The sequence below is a fragment of the Protopterus annectens genome, chromosome 11.part0, assembly GCF_019279795.1.
Source record: "Protopterus annectens isolate FY-2018-M chromosome 11.part0, PAN1.0, whole genome shotgun sequence".
NCBI classification, from domain to species: Eukaryota; Metazoa; Chordata; order Ceratodontiformes; family Protopteridae; genus Protopterus; species Protopterus annectens.
The window spans coordinates 1,158,645,301-1,158,661,074 of record NC_056745.1 but is presented as its reverse complement, the minus strand read 5'-3'; the positions used below and the strand labels follow the sequence as shown (position 1 = coordinate 1,158,661,074).

At 43.8% G+C, this 15,774-nt stretch overlaps 1 protein-coding gene across 1 annotated transcript in view; it reads left to right on the top strand.

Annotated features, from left to right (window-relative positions):
• Window positions 1-15,774, top strand: part of SLC26A5 (solute carrier family 26 member 5) — a 1,021,139-nt gene that overhangs the window by 185,169 nt on the left and 820,196 nt on the right. The window lies entirely within an intron of this gene.

Below are 15,774 nucleotides of genomic sequence, written 5' to 3'. Positions count from 1 at the left end.
AGAAAGTTTTGAGAGAAGGATTGGATGAAAGACAGTGTCAAAGGTTTTGAACAGATCCAAGAATAGACAAGAAATGAGTTTGTTGTTGTCTCTGGCTAGGGAGATGGTATTGGTGAAGGAGATGAGAGCAGTGGAGGTGCTGTGGTGTTGACGAAGGCCATGTTTGGTAGGGGTGATCAGGTTGTGTTGTAGGAGGTGGGCCATGATTTGTTTGTGTACACAGTGTTCTAGGACTTTGGGGAGGGGAGAAAGTATAGCAATTGGTCGGAAGTTTGAGAGTTCTAAGGAATTGCCACCTTTGTGTATAGGAATTGTATAGAATTTTTTCCAAAGAGTTGGAACAGTTGATTCTGTGATAGAACGGCTAATTAGGATGGAAACTGCGTATGCTATGGATGGTGCAGCGTGTTTTAGGAAGAGATGGTAGGTTGTCTGCTGATGAGGAGCAGGGTTTGAGCTTAAGGAGGAGTTTTTTAATGTTGCTAGTAGGGACTATTTTTAGGGAGAGTAGGAAGTTATCTCAAGGAGTTGTTGTAGTGTGCGGGGGGTGAGGTGGGGTAATGGAGATTTTTGCATTAGTTGACTTATTGTGTTGATGAAGTAGGAGTTAAAGGAGGAGGCAGTTTTGAGATTAAGCAGAGGGTTTATCAGCACATGCATGATATCACCAACAAAAATGAGAATAATGCCCTATTTAGGCACATTAAACACCACCCCACCCATTCTTTCAAATTTTGTGTTATCAATAATGTTGAACTAGGGCCACGTGATGGTCCCTTTGATGATTACTTAGAATTTTTGGAAATGAAATAGCAAGTCAGGATGAATGCTAGTGTATGTCCTGGTTTGAATGATAGAATTTCTCTGTTTCTTACTAAAATTGAGATCTGAGTACTGTATTGAATTTTATGTTATGCAGTCTGGGACAAGAAGTATTGTGCTTACTGAATGGTAGATATGATTTTGTTGTCCATTCATTTACTTGATTTTTGCTCACAATTTTTTTTATACAAAAAAAAAAAATATATATATATATATATATATATATACATATATATACACACATATATATATATATATATATATATATATATATATATATATATATTTACACACACACACACACCTTATTTTATGCCCTTAAGAGTTATTTTTTTAATAGTGTGGTAATTTTGTAAGGGGGTGTGGTATGTGTTTATACAACCAATGATTTGGTAGGAGTGTATATTTAAATCCATGTTTTTGATTTTAAACTTATTCTGAAGAAGTCTTGTACTTGGAGACGAAAGCGCTCAGTAAGTCCTGATTTTTCGTACCTGTCGAATTGTGGTTGTTGCGTCCTACTCTTGAATTTACTAGTTTTCTGTGTTCATAATTTCTTAATTTACAGGGGTGGGGTAGGGGGTGCATGGGGGCTTACCCCCGGCAGAAACGTAGTAGAAAGTGTGTTTGTTAGGTGGTGTTATAGGTGGAGTGGATCTTATTTACATGTGAGATGTAGTTTTCAATGTTGTGGAGATTCAGTGTTCTGAAGTTTAATTGGTTTGGGTTTTCAGTGTTTTGAATTTTCGAAGTTTTGGTCTCAATGTTATGCATTTCAACGTTATGAGATTTCAGTGTTTTAAAGTAGACCATATATATATATATATATATATATATATATATATATATATAAATACATGTGTATGTATGTATGTGTATACACACACACACACACACACACACACACACACACACACACATATATGTATGTATAATATGTATACATACACACACACACACACACACACACACACACACACACACACACACACACACACATACACATATATATACGGGTCTACTTTGAAACATCTAAAACCCATAACATCGAATTTCATAACATCTAACACTACAAATCACAAGAAAATAACATCCCCTCCACGTATAATGACACCAAACTACCAAACACACTTTTTACTATGTTTCTGCAGGGGGGAAAGCCCCCCCTGCACCCCTCACACCTCCTGTAAATTAAATATACCAACTCCAAGATCGCACTGCAGTGGGAAAAAATTAATTGCCTAACCCCACTGTATCAAGCCCCCCCCTGCAGAAACATAGTAAAAAGTGTGTTTAGTAGTTTGGTGCCATTTTATGTCGTTATATGTGGAAGGGATGTTATTTTCATGTGATGTGTACTGTTAGATGTTATGAAATTTGATGTTAGGAGTTTTAGATGTTTTGGGATTTAGATGTTCTGGTCGCAGTCAATTGAAATTAGATGTTATGGGTTTTACATGTTTCAAAGGGGACCCATATATGCATATATGTGTATATATACACACACACACACACACACACACACACACACACACACACACACATATATATGTACATAGACACACACACACATTATATATATATATATATATATATATATATATATATATATATATATATATATTATATAAACACACACATATATGTATATCTATATATGCTATAACATGTGTGTAATGTGTGTGTGTGTGTGTGTGTGTGTGTGTGTGTATCTCTTTATCCATCCATCCTCAACCCCTTTTTCCCATTTTGCACATTGACAATCGTCTCTTGCCAAGGTTTACAATGCCGAGTGGCTAGCCCTGCCATAGTAGTTCATCCTTACCACTCACTAGCATACACACTCACACTTGCATCCAATTTAGAGTATCCAATCCACCTAGTGCTTGACTTTGAAATGTGGAAGAAAACTGGAGCAACCAAAGGAAATCCACGTGACCGAGGGAGGATATGCAGACTCCACACAAATGGCACCCCGTCTGAGGATCGAACCAGAGTAGGACCTCTTGTTGTGAGGTGACAATGCTAACCGCTGCACCACTGAGGTTGTCCTGTATATGTCTATATATATCTGTGTGTGTGTGTATATATGTATATATATATATATATATCTAAAGTAGTTAACTTTGTTTTATCTGCAACCTGTGTGTATTCGGATCCATATCGGATCTGAGCAGGCAACTTTTCAAGCATGTGCTCCAAGCTCCACCCCCTTACCCATAACCCATCACCATCTCCTACCTTCCCTCAGATCTCGTTTGCCCTTTCGTGCATCAGCATCATGATCTCTGTAGCTCCAAGTGTTGGGTGTTAGTAAGTGACTTTGGTCAAACTTTTTTGCTATTTATAGTGAGTGTGTGTGATCGTTCAGTTCCCTTTACCTTCCCCTTTCGCTGTTTGTCGGTTTTGTACAAAAAAAAAAGTTTGTGGTAAAGTAGTATAGTACGGCCTTCCTTACGTTTTAAGTAGGTTGGCTGTTGTTTGTTAGTAGTATGGCTGATCAGCCGAAGCCTACCTTTAAAAAATGCACAGAGTGTTGCCATAAGCTTTCTCCAGCCGATGGCCACACTCTGTGTGTTATTTGCCTGGGTGTTCCCCATCAGTCCGTTCAGTGCAGCATGTGCGCCGGGTTTAAACCCAGGGCCTTAAAAGAATGGAAGGCCAAACTGGTTGCAAAGGGTCTTCTACCTGCTTCCTTTTTGGATGCATCAGCCTCAGCATCGGCTCCTCCAGCAGTTGCTCAACCCTCCCCCCCTCAAGCTGGGACTCACCCTCCCACTAGACCTGTTGAAGGGAATACTAAAGAAAAGGACAAGAGGAATAAGGACGGAGATAAGAGAGGGGATAGGCCCCATAAGCAATCTCCAGAGTGGGAGCCCTTCCTTAGCCCGCCTTCTAAAGTGTCTAGACCTACATCTCCTCGGCTCCACTCCCCAAGGTTCTCACTGGAGCAGATGGAGCCCTTGGATCTGAGGCCTTCATCTAGGTCGTTGCAATGACCATCCAGATCCGAGTCAGTCGCCTCCTCGCCCTCGACTCTGAGTCTATCGGAGTTGGATATGGACAGGATGATGAGATTTATTCGGACCCAAATCCAAATGGGAGTCTTGCCTGGCCCCCTCTCCCTCTGGAGGGGGGCCCTCCATGCCCTTCTTTCATCCAGTTTCTCCTTCCCTGATCTGGCCTGCGGTTTTGGGGTTTATGGATCCGATGATCCTTGGAGCTGTGGGTTCGGCATTGACTGTTCCTCCAACCTCGACCCCGGCGATTACCTTGAGTTCCTCAGATCAGATTAGTTCAGATCCGAGCAACTCTTTGGGCCAAGGACGGGGAGTCGCATCCGAGGGGATGGAGGTGTCTTCGGCTCTGACTTTGTCGGATCCGAGCCATTCCGTCAGAACTCCGGCTACTCCTGCCTCTGCCCCGATCCTCATGGTGGACCCAGGGAGAGCTTCCTCCTTTTTGGGTGCTAAGGAGGTACGCTCTCCATCAGCGTTCAACATGGTGGAGAGGGTTCTCTCCCAAGGATAGAGACCCCAGCCTATTTCCTTGGATTCTGCCCAGGCTCCCTTGGATTCGGTTACGACTCCCTTCAGCTTGTCCCAGGGACAGCCCATGCTAGAGGACCCCCAGGCGGTTCCCCTGGAGGACCCCCCGTGGCTCACGAACCCTCTTCAGAGAGTCCCACTGAAGTGTCCCCATAAGCACACGTGTAAAAGGAGGCACCTGGACTCCCCCGAGTCCTTGACAGAAGACACTGATTTAGATGAAGGCGAAGGTTCCCCCAGTTCACTTCCTGAGGATATCTCCTTTGGAGACATCATGGAGATCGTCCACCAGAGGGGAGGTTGGTCAGCCCCAAAACCTTCTACGGATGAGTCAGTGTTCCTGGAGGCCTTTGGCATGGGCCCATCTACATCCTAGCTGTCCCCTTCTGTGGATCCCTTAGTGGATCTCATCACCACACGGGCATGGAAGGAGCCTGACACCATAGAGCCAATACCAAAATGCCCAGACAGGATTCTCTCTCCACCCTCAGACAGACAGGCCTGGTACAAATGATCCCCGGTGAAAGCTGTGGTGGTTGCAGCAGCCACCAAGAGGGAAATTGCACAGGAAAGTTCCTCGGTCCACACTCCTGGCAAGGAGTCCAGGGTGGTGGATAGATTTGGGAAGCGAGTGTTTTCTTCAGTGATGTTTTCCATTCGAGCGCTGAATTATTTGGCACACGTCATATGACTGCAGCTAGAACTAGTCATGGAGTTTGCTGAGTCGCCCCCAGAGTCTTTGTCACCAGAGGACAAGTGTCTGTTCTCTGTGAAAATGTCGACTCTCACATGAGTATCAAACACATCCATGCATCTCCTTTCCCATGTCATGGAAGGAGCGGCGAAGGCGGCTGGGACCGGCGTGGCTATGAGCTGACATGCTTGGCTCAGACCGTGTCAAGGCATCTTTCACAAATGCTCCCTTCGATGGTTCTTCTCTTTTTGGGAAGACAGCACGTGACACTCTGGCCCAGAGCGAAAAGGACAGCAAGACTTTGTCTGCCGTCAGAGTCCGTTTCTCTAGCCCTCAAAGATCCTTTTCTAGGAATCCGAGAGAGCAAAAGAAGATGTGGTTCCGAAAATCACAGTTTCCCCGGGACTGTCAGGACAACTTGTCCCCTAGAAGCAGAGGGGGACAAGACAGACGCTGCCTCAGAGGCAGGGGGGCAGCTGAGGACCTTTGGGTCTAGGGAGACTTTTCAGACAGGCTCACACAGCAGCCCTGAGGGGTTGCCCGACTGTCCTACTCCAGAGACGATCGAGGGAAGATCATTGCACCCAACGGCTTGGGAGTCCATAACTGTGGACCATTGGGTGCTTCATATAATATCCAGAGGCTACACTATCCCATTCGTTACTCCTCCCATCCAACCAAAGCGCCTCCCAGATGTCCCACCCGCTCAAAGGGAGGCGGCAGCACTAGAGATTTCCAAGCTGCTTCGCAAACAAGCCATCGAACCGGTCCCCCCAGATCAGTCCAGATCAGGCGTTTACTCTAGGTTCTTTATCGTGCCAAAAAAGACGGGGGACCTCAGGCCCATTTTGGGCCTGTCATCCCTGAAAACCTGGCTGTAGCCAAGCAGAAATTCCAGATGGTTACCCTACAGTCCATTCTATCTTATCTTTGAGAATGCGACTGGATGTGCTCGATAGACCTCCAGGATGCTTACTGCCACATCAAGATTCGCAGAAGCTCCAGGAGATTCCTTCGCTTCCGGCTGGGAGCCAATCATTTCCAGTTCAGAGCCCTACCCTTCGGTCTCACAACAGCCTCCAGGGTGTTTACCAAGGTAATGGCAGTCGTAGCGGCTCACCTGAGGCTTCAGGGGATTTCCTTACCTAGACGATTGGCTCCTCGCTGCTTCCACCAAGCATTGTCTTTGCATGGCCAGAGACTCCTTCCTTCATCTGGCAATCCAGCTAGGGATAACTATCAATGTTTCCAAGTCCCTCTTGGACCCAGTGCAGATCTTGGACTTTATCGGGGCATGGCTGGACACCCTCTAATTGAAAGTCTTCCTTACTCTAGACAGGGTCCAGAGCCTACGGGTCCATATATCAGTGATCCTTGGCCCCAGGCTACCAAAGGCGGGTGACGTTCTCTGAGCCCTAGGCTCTATGGCTGCAGCAATCTCGATCCTTCCCTGTGCGCGTCTTCACATGCATGTTCTTCAGTGGACTCTGGCAGTACAGTGGTCTTGGCTAGATCTCCCCATGGACTATCCAGTTCAAATCAGCAAAGCCTGTAGGACGTTGCTTCTCTGGTGGCTCCAATCGCCAGAGATCTTAGCAGGATGGCCATTCGTTTCACCCACAGCCCAAGCCACAGTGACCACGGACGCCTCCCAGCTCAGGTGGGGGGGGCATTATTTGGGGAGGACAGTCCAAGGCACGTGGTCCCAGACTGAGACCAGATTGCATATCAATGTTCTGCAGTACTTTTAGCGTTGCAAGCCTTTCACACTATTCTTCCCCCGAGGACGATTGCAGTTCAGTCAGACAACATGTTGGTTGTCTGGTACATCAACAAACAGGGGGGAACCAGATCTTACCCTCTCTGTCGCGGGTCCATGAGAGTGTGGGAGTGGACGATATCCACCAGTCGATTTCCGAATGCAACGCACTTCCCAGGACACTCCATAATTTTAGCGGACAGATTGAGTTGGCCTATTCTAATGCCATACAAGTGGTCTCTGAAACGATTCTAATGCCTTCTGAGTGGTCTCTGAAACAGTCGATAGTGGAGGAGATCTTCCTTGCGTGGGGTCAGCCTTGCTGCGATCTCTTCGCATCTCCTTCCAATGCGAAGTGCAGCAAGTTCTTTGCTCTGATCCCCTCACCAGGGGATCCCCCCAGAGACACTCTAGTTCATGCTTGGCCTCCTGGGTTACTATATGCTTATCCCCCGTTACCTCTCATTCTGAAGTTTCTTCAGAAAGCTTGCCGACTGGGGTGCAAAGTGATCATCATTGCCCCGTTCTAGCCTCATCCGATGTGGTTCCCCTTCCTCTGGTCTCATGTTCTAGCTCCTCCTTGGATTCTGGATCCTTGCCCGGGTCTCATCTCTCATCCCTCGGGCACTTGTCCGCCCAAACTGGACAGCTTCAAACTGACTGCTTGGTTGCTCCAGTTCCCTTGATTGCCAGGAGTCCCGGTCTTTCGTCTTCAGTAAAAACTATTCTGGCGGTGTCTCATAAGGCCTCCACTAGGAAGATTTACCACAGAAAATGGAAACAATTCTCTATTTGGGCTTCTCAGAGGAACCTAGATCCCTTTACAGCCCCTGTTCCTGCAGTGTTGGAATTTTTAGCCAATATTTTCCAACAAGGGGCTAGTTCCTCCACGGTGAAAGTGCAGCTGGCAGCTATCTCACATTTCCTTGTCGGCAAAAACATGAATGCTCTGGCCTCTTCAAGACTTTGTAAGGCTTTTCTTAAAGACACCTTTCTTTCACGCCCCCCATGATTAAGGACTCTGTTCCTGCTTGGGACCTTACCTTGGTTCTGCAGGCATTAGTTGCTCCTCCCTTTGAACCTGCAGCATCAGTAGATTTGAAGTTCTTATCCTGGAAAATGGCCTTCCTAGTGACCATTACATCGGCTAGGAGAGTTTCTGAGATTCAAGCTTTGTCTGCCATGCCCCCTTACTTGATCTTCCATAAGGGCTGGATCTCACTCTGCACAAACCGTTCCTTCTTACCAAAAGTAGCTTCTGATTCTAACATTAACCAGACTATTAACCTGCCTGTTTTCTTTCCAAATTTTCAGAACAAGGGTGAATATAAGCTGCATTTGCTAGATGTTCACAGACCACTTTGTTTTTATTTACACAGAAGAAAGCCCTTTCGTAAGTCTGACCAGTTATTCGTGCCCTTCTCTAAACCCTTTCTGGGCAAAGCCATCTCCAATGTTTCCTTAGCTATATGGATTACACGGTTTACTATTGAAAATGCGAACGGCACTTGGGCGACAGTCGGATAGTCGAACGTATAAGGTCGTAAATACGGATGTCGAAGACATAATAATCAATCTAGGAATGGTTTTAACATGGGTCGAGGTAGGGAAGATGTTTGTAGTAGGGAATAATACTGAACACCTACCTCGACCCATGTTAAAACCGTTCCTAGATTGATTATTTTGTCTTCGACATCCTTGTTTATGACCTTATACGTTCGACTATCCGACTGTCGCCCAAGTGCCGTTCGCATTTTCAATAGTAAACCGGATTACACAATGTATTTTGCAAATTTATAAAGACAAAGGTCTGTCCCCGCCTGGTCCTGTTAAAGCTCATTCTACCAGATCTATGGCGACTTCTGCTGCTTTTTGGTCTAGGGTTTCACTGGATGATATTTGTGTGGCAGCAACCTGGGCAAGGTCACATACCCTCATCTCTCATTATAAGTTGGGTTTGATCTCCAGAGGGAGAGCATCCTTCGGCTCTGCGATGCTCAGGAATATCCTTCCATGAGGGCCTCCCAGGAGTTTTAGTAGCTGGGGACTCTGTCCCACAGGTTGCAGATAAAATGAAGTTAACTACTTCAGATAAAGAAGTTATGTACTCACCATAACGTTCCATCTGAGTAGTTATACTTCATTTTTCTGCAACCGTCCCGTCCTCCTTCTCCCGAACCTGTTCAAGGTGTGATGAAATTGAGTTGCTGATTGAGTAGTGGCAAACTCAATCTGAGGGAAGGTAGGAGATGGTGATGGGTTATGGGTAAGGGGGAGGAGCTTGGAGCAGATGCTTGAAAAGTTGTTGGCTCGGATCCGATATGGATCCGAATACCCACAGGTTGCGGAAAAATGAAGTACAACTACTCAGATGGAATGTTATGGTGAGTACATAACTTCTTTATATATATATATATAAATATATATATATATATATATATATATATATATATATATATATATGTATATGTTGTTGTGTCTTTCAGCTTTTCCTGGTTAGGGGTCGCCACAGTGGAACTCCGGTCCACTAATGATTGGCAGTAGATTTTTACATGCCGAGTTGCCGGCCCTGACGCACAACCTTCACGCATGTCTCCACACAGAAGATGCTGTAGCTGAGAATCGAAGAGGACAATGTCTTACTGTGAGGCGACAACACTACTGCAGCACCACCACTGCAGTATTCTTTATATATATATATATATATATATATATATATATATATATATATATATATATATATATATATAAAATATAAAATGTATAGCTCAAGTTATTTTACTGCCGCTCAGTGTTGAATTTGACTATGAAATTGACTGTGGTACAATGGTTAGCTAAGGAAGGATAATTTAAAGATGTTATATTTTTTCGTCTTTTTTATTTCCTACTAATAACACATTTCGTCTGCAAAATGTACATTTCCTATGGCCTGGGAAGTGTGACCTTTTAAATATAAAAGGACATCTAAGGACATGAAATGTCTTTGAAGTTTAATTTTCTGAAGTACCTGCATATCACTAAGTCACACAAGTGGAGTCAGAGGAACCAAGAGCTATATAATATAATTACAGTCCAGTTCAGAGCAGTAGCTGACTAGAACTGTGAAATGATGGACATTAAAATGCAGACAGCTGAGATGTATGCCAAGATCCTGTGCCTTTATACTTTTATCATCTCTGGGCTGTGGTGATTAACCTCTTGTGTTGTACAGTGAGCAGAACTGGTTTACTTTTGTTGTGGGAACGCTAACACAATAAGCTGATGTGATGATTTTTTGCACAAGGAAATGTGATGGTTTGCAAGGAGCTCAGCTGTGAAATTGAAATGTATAAATATTTGAGACTGTGGTCTTTGTTCTGTCTTGTTTTGTTTTTGCATGGAAGAAATTGGTGACACGTATGGAAAAGATCTGCTTGTGTAATTTTAATATTTTTCTGGAGTAGTTAGGTCTAGTACTGTTTTATTAAGAAACAGCTAGGATATGTAGTAATTGTAATTTAGATTCTTCTTATATTCTGTATGTGTGCTAACTGCTGTTTTGATTTCATCCCGCTACATATTAAATTTGTAGCGTCATAGGATCATAGGAGATTACCAGGTGATTGAACCAGAGGTTATTTTAAGCCTAGCCATTTCAACCCAATGTAATACCGTAGGGGTACTAGTCAATACCCAAGATTCCATTTAGTGATGACTGCCCATGTCCAGGAGGATTGTGGGTGCGATCCTCTGTAAGAATTTACAGTGCTCCATCCACTCATCCAAGTTCCTCTTGACCATTGTCATAGAGGTGCTCTGTTTCACATGAATTGGTAGCCTGTTCCAAAGATGTGGCAGTTGCTGGGAAATAAAGCTGTCCCTCCAGCATGTCTTATTTGTTGCAGGCCATATTTAGGTCCTTGGAATGTGTAGCCCTATAACCATTTGATTTATGGATATGCAGTAAGTTAATTAGGTTTGGGTCTTGGGTTTGCTCTGTAGGCCAGGCTTAAGTCTCCCTAAGAGGTCTGTACAATACGGAGTATAGTAACAGGGATTTTAGTCAGTCCATATAAGGAACATGCTGGAGGCCCTTGATCGTCTTTTGTTACAGACCTCTGAGGTCTCTCTAATTGCTGTAGGTGCTTAGTACAGTACATACCAAATGGGGCATTATACTCAATTATGGGCTGGATAAGTGCCAAGTATAGGGCTGATATAACTTCTTCTGCTCTCGAGGCAGTGCCTTTAATAATCATGAGCTATGTGGAAAGCTTTCCTTACAATGATAGGTACGTGGTGGTCAAAGATAAGGTTGCAGTCTACCTGTGATCCCAGGTCCCTTACTTCTTCATGGGTACTTAAGATATTGTTATTGATTTGATAGTGTGAAGGGAAATCATTTGTGCTGAAGGGAATGATGATGCATTTCTTTGCATTGTTTGAGATTGTGATAATACAATGTCATTGGTCTGTGTGAGACCATCTTGGGGTATACTGACATCATTTGGGGTATTCAGTGACTGCATTTCGTTTGCAGTTGTCTCCAGACTCAGTCAGCCACAACCCTTTAATTTTGACTTGAACTTTTGAGAAGTATATACTAAACTGTAGAGGGCCTAGCACCAACTCCTGTGGTACCTGCTGGTAACAGATCTGCTGGTTGATGTGGAGTCGCTCACTTTGATAGTGTGTGCCCAGTTTGTGAGCCAGTTGGCAACCCATCTTACAACGAAGGGGTTTACATTCAGTTTGCTAAGTTTATTGGTAACGCCTGAATGTGAAATTGTGTTGAAAGTCTTTGCCAAGTCGAAGCATGCTGTGTGTATAGATTTGCCCTCATCAATGGCCTTGGTCACACTTTCAAAGAAATCTCCCAGATTTAACAGACAGGATCTGCCCTTCATGAAGCCAAATTGGGTAAGATCCAGGGTTTGGAGGTCACCTATGTCTTTATTTATGAGGTCCATAATGATGCGTTCCATGGCCTTACAGATGAGGCTGGTCAGACTTGGAGGTCTGTAATTCTTTGGGTCTGTTGCTAGACCACCTTTGTTGAGGGGAATTACTGTAGCTGTTCTCCATCCTCCAGGAACAAAGCCTGTGGTTAGGCTATGATTGAAAAGGGTGCTTAGTGGTGATGCTAGTTCATATTTTAGCCTGTTTAGAAGACAGCCTGGGATGTCATCTAGTCCCGTAGAGGTCACGTTCTTTGCTTTGGACAGGGCTTTGATGACCCTGCTGTTCAAATATGTTTGGTGTGGGGGGGGGGGGGGGGTTGCTGTAAGCTAGGAGGGAATAAGGGAGTGAAATTTTCACCAAACCTATCCACTAGCAGGTTTGCTATTTCTGTGGGATCAGTGTGTGTGATATCATTGGCCACCAGTTGTGCACATACTTGGTCCTACCCTTTCGGTTACATACATAGCTCTAAAAGGCCTTATGGTTATCTTTGGCAGTACTTGCTAGGTTTCTCTCAAAGGAGGTCTTGGAGGATTTGACAAGTTGTCTTATTTGCCTGTTAAGGCTGAGGAGGGTGCTTTTCCATTGTTGGGTCCTTTTCTTTCTTTTCTTGGACAACAACTTTTTGCATTTATTGTGAAGTTTGTTGATATTGGAAGTCCACCATGGCAGCTTGATTTTACTTGAGGCTGTGGCTTTGATTCTGTTTGGTATAGCCGAGTTTATGCACTTATGCAAGTGATTATCCAGGGCTTTAATGTAAGCTTCAGCGTAGTTACCACTTTCACCATGGGACGGGGCTTGGAATGCATTTATACCTTCACCTAGGAGGGTATAGTTTGCCTTGGTGAAGATTTTTAGTCTGATTTCACTCTTTGTGAGTTCTGGTATTAGTGTCAGTTCAAAAGTGACTGATTTGTAGTTAGTTTTAACTAATGAGGGTCCAACAGTTGCAGCAGCGCACCTGTTTGACATGTTGGTGAAGACCAGGTCTGTTATGTTTGTTTGTCTTGTCAGGGTATGGACAATTTTCTCCAGGGCATTTGAATTCACAAAATCAAGGAGCTCTTGTGCTAGCCAGTTTGGGCTAGAGTACGTTTCCCAGTTGATGGTGGGACAATTGAAATCCCCCATAACCAGTGTGTTTGGTAAAATTTGGATTGTCTTCAGTTTGGTTAAGTAGGCTTTGTGGGTGTTGTGATCCATGGAGGAGGATCTATAACTGGCTGGGACTTGAATGTGCGTCTTTCCTGCTGTAACCTGGACCTGGATTAACTCCATGGAGTTGTCCAGTCTAACTAGAAGTGAGGTGAATTTATCTCCAGTATAGACTGAAACACTGCCACTTTGGTTTTCACACATTCATCTTGCAGTCTAAAGGTGTGGAAAGCATTGTAACCTTGCAGGGCTGGGGTACTCTCCGAGGCCTTGTACCAGGTTTCTGTGACTGCACAGACATCTACATCTTCTAGTGATAGAAGTGTTTCCAGGAAGTGCAATTTTTGGTTTAAGCGTCTAGTATTTAGCAGCATGACCCTTATTTTGTTCTGATTGGTTGATTTCATGTCACTAATGTTGTTTTTGAGACCTTGTCTAAAAAAGGTACTATGGAGGAGGCAAGAGCCTTTGCCAGCAGCCGAAAACTTAGGGGTGCCAGGGGCAAACAGTCTCTGGCAAAGCAGCAAAGTTTGCTGACCATGGCTTCCCAGGCAGACAGGAACTGGATCCCATTTGAATGACACCAAAAACTAAGCCAATTATTGAAATCATTTTTGTTGATACTGTGGCATCATTCTAGGTGAAGGTAGTATGCTGCTCTAGTCTAGGGACATACCTTCCTGGGACACATACTCAGAGATCTTGACCATATATCTCTTCATATAGTACAGTAAGGTACGTCTCAGGTCATTCACCAACATGAGCTATGACAGAGTCATAACAGTATTTGTTGCTGAGAGACCTGAGTGCATGTGTGATTTGGCAGATCCTGGCACTGGACAAATAGCTGTCCATGACTTTCTCCTTGTCCAACCTGGTGAGTGGGATGTGTCTCTCACTATTGAGTCTCCAGTGAAAGGAAAACTTGGCTTTTGAGTGTTAAACCTTACGGGCTTGGTGGGTGAGACATTGGTGTTGCTATGTGTCATGGGTGTTGTTGAGACTGTTAGCTGTGGCAGACTTGTGTTTTGGCGGTCTCTGGTGTTTTGGTAAGTTTTTCAAGAGAATCTGCACGTATGTGGATTTACGTGTTTTATGCATCCTATGTGTATGAGTAGTGGTACTATGTGAATATGTAGTGGTGGATGAGATGACAACCTCCATGTTACTGCTTTGAGTGAGAGAGAGCATGGCTAGATTCTTGGTGTAACTGCATCTCTCACACTCTGTACTAGACTCTGTTATTAGTAGAGGTTATCTGTGTACATGAGGTAATTGCTACACTGCCTCAAGAATCCCAAGTCAACAAGGTTGGCAGGAGAAACAAGGATAGTCCAACTCAACATAATGCTAGGTTGAAGACTGTTGTCAGTAGGGGTGGCTTTTCAGAAATGCTCAGCAAATGGATATTTCTGCCTGGGTTTTAAGGGAAATTTTGTTGAATTTAACCATTAAGCTTTGGCACACAACTGTGCAGTAGTGCACAGTGCTGCGTGACATGCAAAGAAGCAGAAACCTGCTTAGATGTAGGTCCTAAATACCAGAAGCTAAAACTTGGAAAAAAAAACTCTAACAAAATTCAAAAGGATCAATCTTATTCCAAGCCCTAGACTGGCGTCCCTTTACCAGTCAGGTGCCAGTCAAACACAGTTCTCTCAGAAAAGTGCAGATAGGCCCCTTCCAATACAAGATGGCATGGAAAATGTGCTCAGAACAAACCACTACAAACAGTTACAGAAGCAGCAGTCCTGGATCTGGATTGTGCTAGAGCTACTAGCTACCCAAATTTCAGCAGGAAACACTAGAGAATATTTAACACCACAGAAAAATAGTAGACACTGAAAAAATGTTTAAAACGGTAGGAAATCAGCCAAGGAGGCTCTAAAGAATGATTTAAACCGTTAACAGATCAGTAAATTTACTGCTTGATGGGAAAACCAGACCAGGCAGAACAGATAGCTTTAAAACAGTGAAAAAGTACCAGTAAATATTTAACAAACATTGAAAACAACAAAACTGGCTAAACAGTGAAAACAGCAATAAACTTTGATTTTACAGCCACAGTGTAGCAGGCAGTTGCAGTAGAACAGTGTAGTTAGTACACCGTAAATAAATACAGTATAAAAGTAGGTGGCAGGCAATAAAGTGCAGTGTAACTGCACTGGTTGCCTTATTGTTAAAGTAAAGTTGGTTTATTCATTTTTAAGCTCCTGTGGCTAGTCAGATATATTGCTATTTATTTACCTGTGAGAACTGTTATTTACCACTGTAGGTTAACAAGTTGTGGTGACCACCATCTCCACTTGGCCAGATTGTTTGAGCCTACTACCAGTGAAGATATTGACGTGTGTAATTTAATATTTGGCTTAATCAAAAACAGCTGAAACATGGAGGTTCCTGGTTATTCGAGGTTGTGGCAGTACCACTATGCCATAAAGAAAACCACGAGGAACTATTGAATTCTGCCAGCCTTTCCTGGGAATTCTGTGCATGTGTCTGCTGCTTGTGTGCCTTTGTGTGAAAAATAACTTGAGTGAAAGGCATTTACTGTTTGGTTATGGGCAATGGAAAACTGTGGGTCACAGAAAGAGAAAGCAAGTGAAATAGTATGTGGTGAGAAAGTGGCCTGAGGTGCTAGGTCAAAGCCTCTGCTCTGAAGGTGGCCTGCATGCCATCTTATCTGGGAATGTCGAAGCTTCATACCCAGAACAACAATGCACATTCCCTAAATGTTCTTGGGGTCAGGTTGCATTTTGTGAGTTGATCATGGAGTTTGACTTATGTGCACTTTATTTTATATAAGCCTGTTTGGTAGCAGTGGTGTGATTTAAGAGACCATCTCCCTAGTGCCA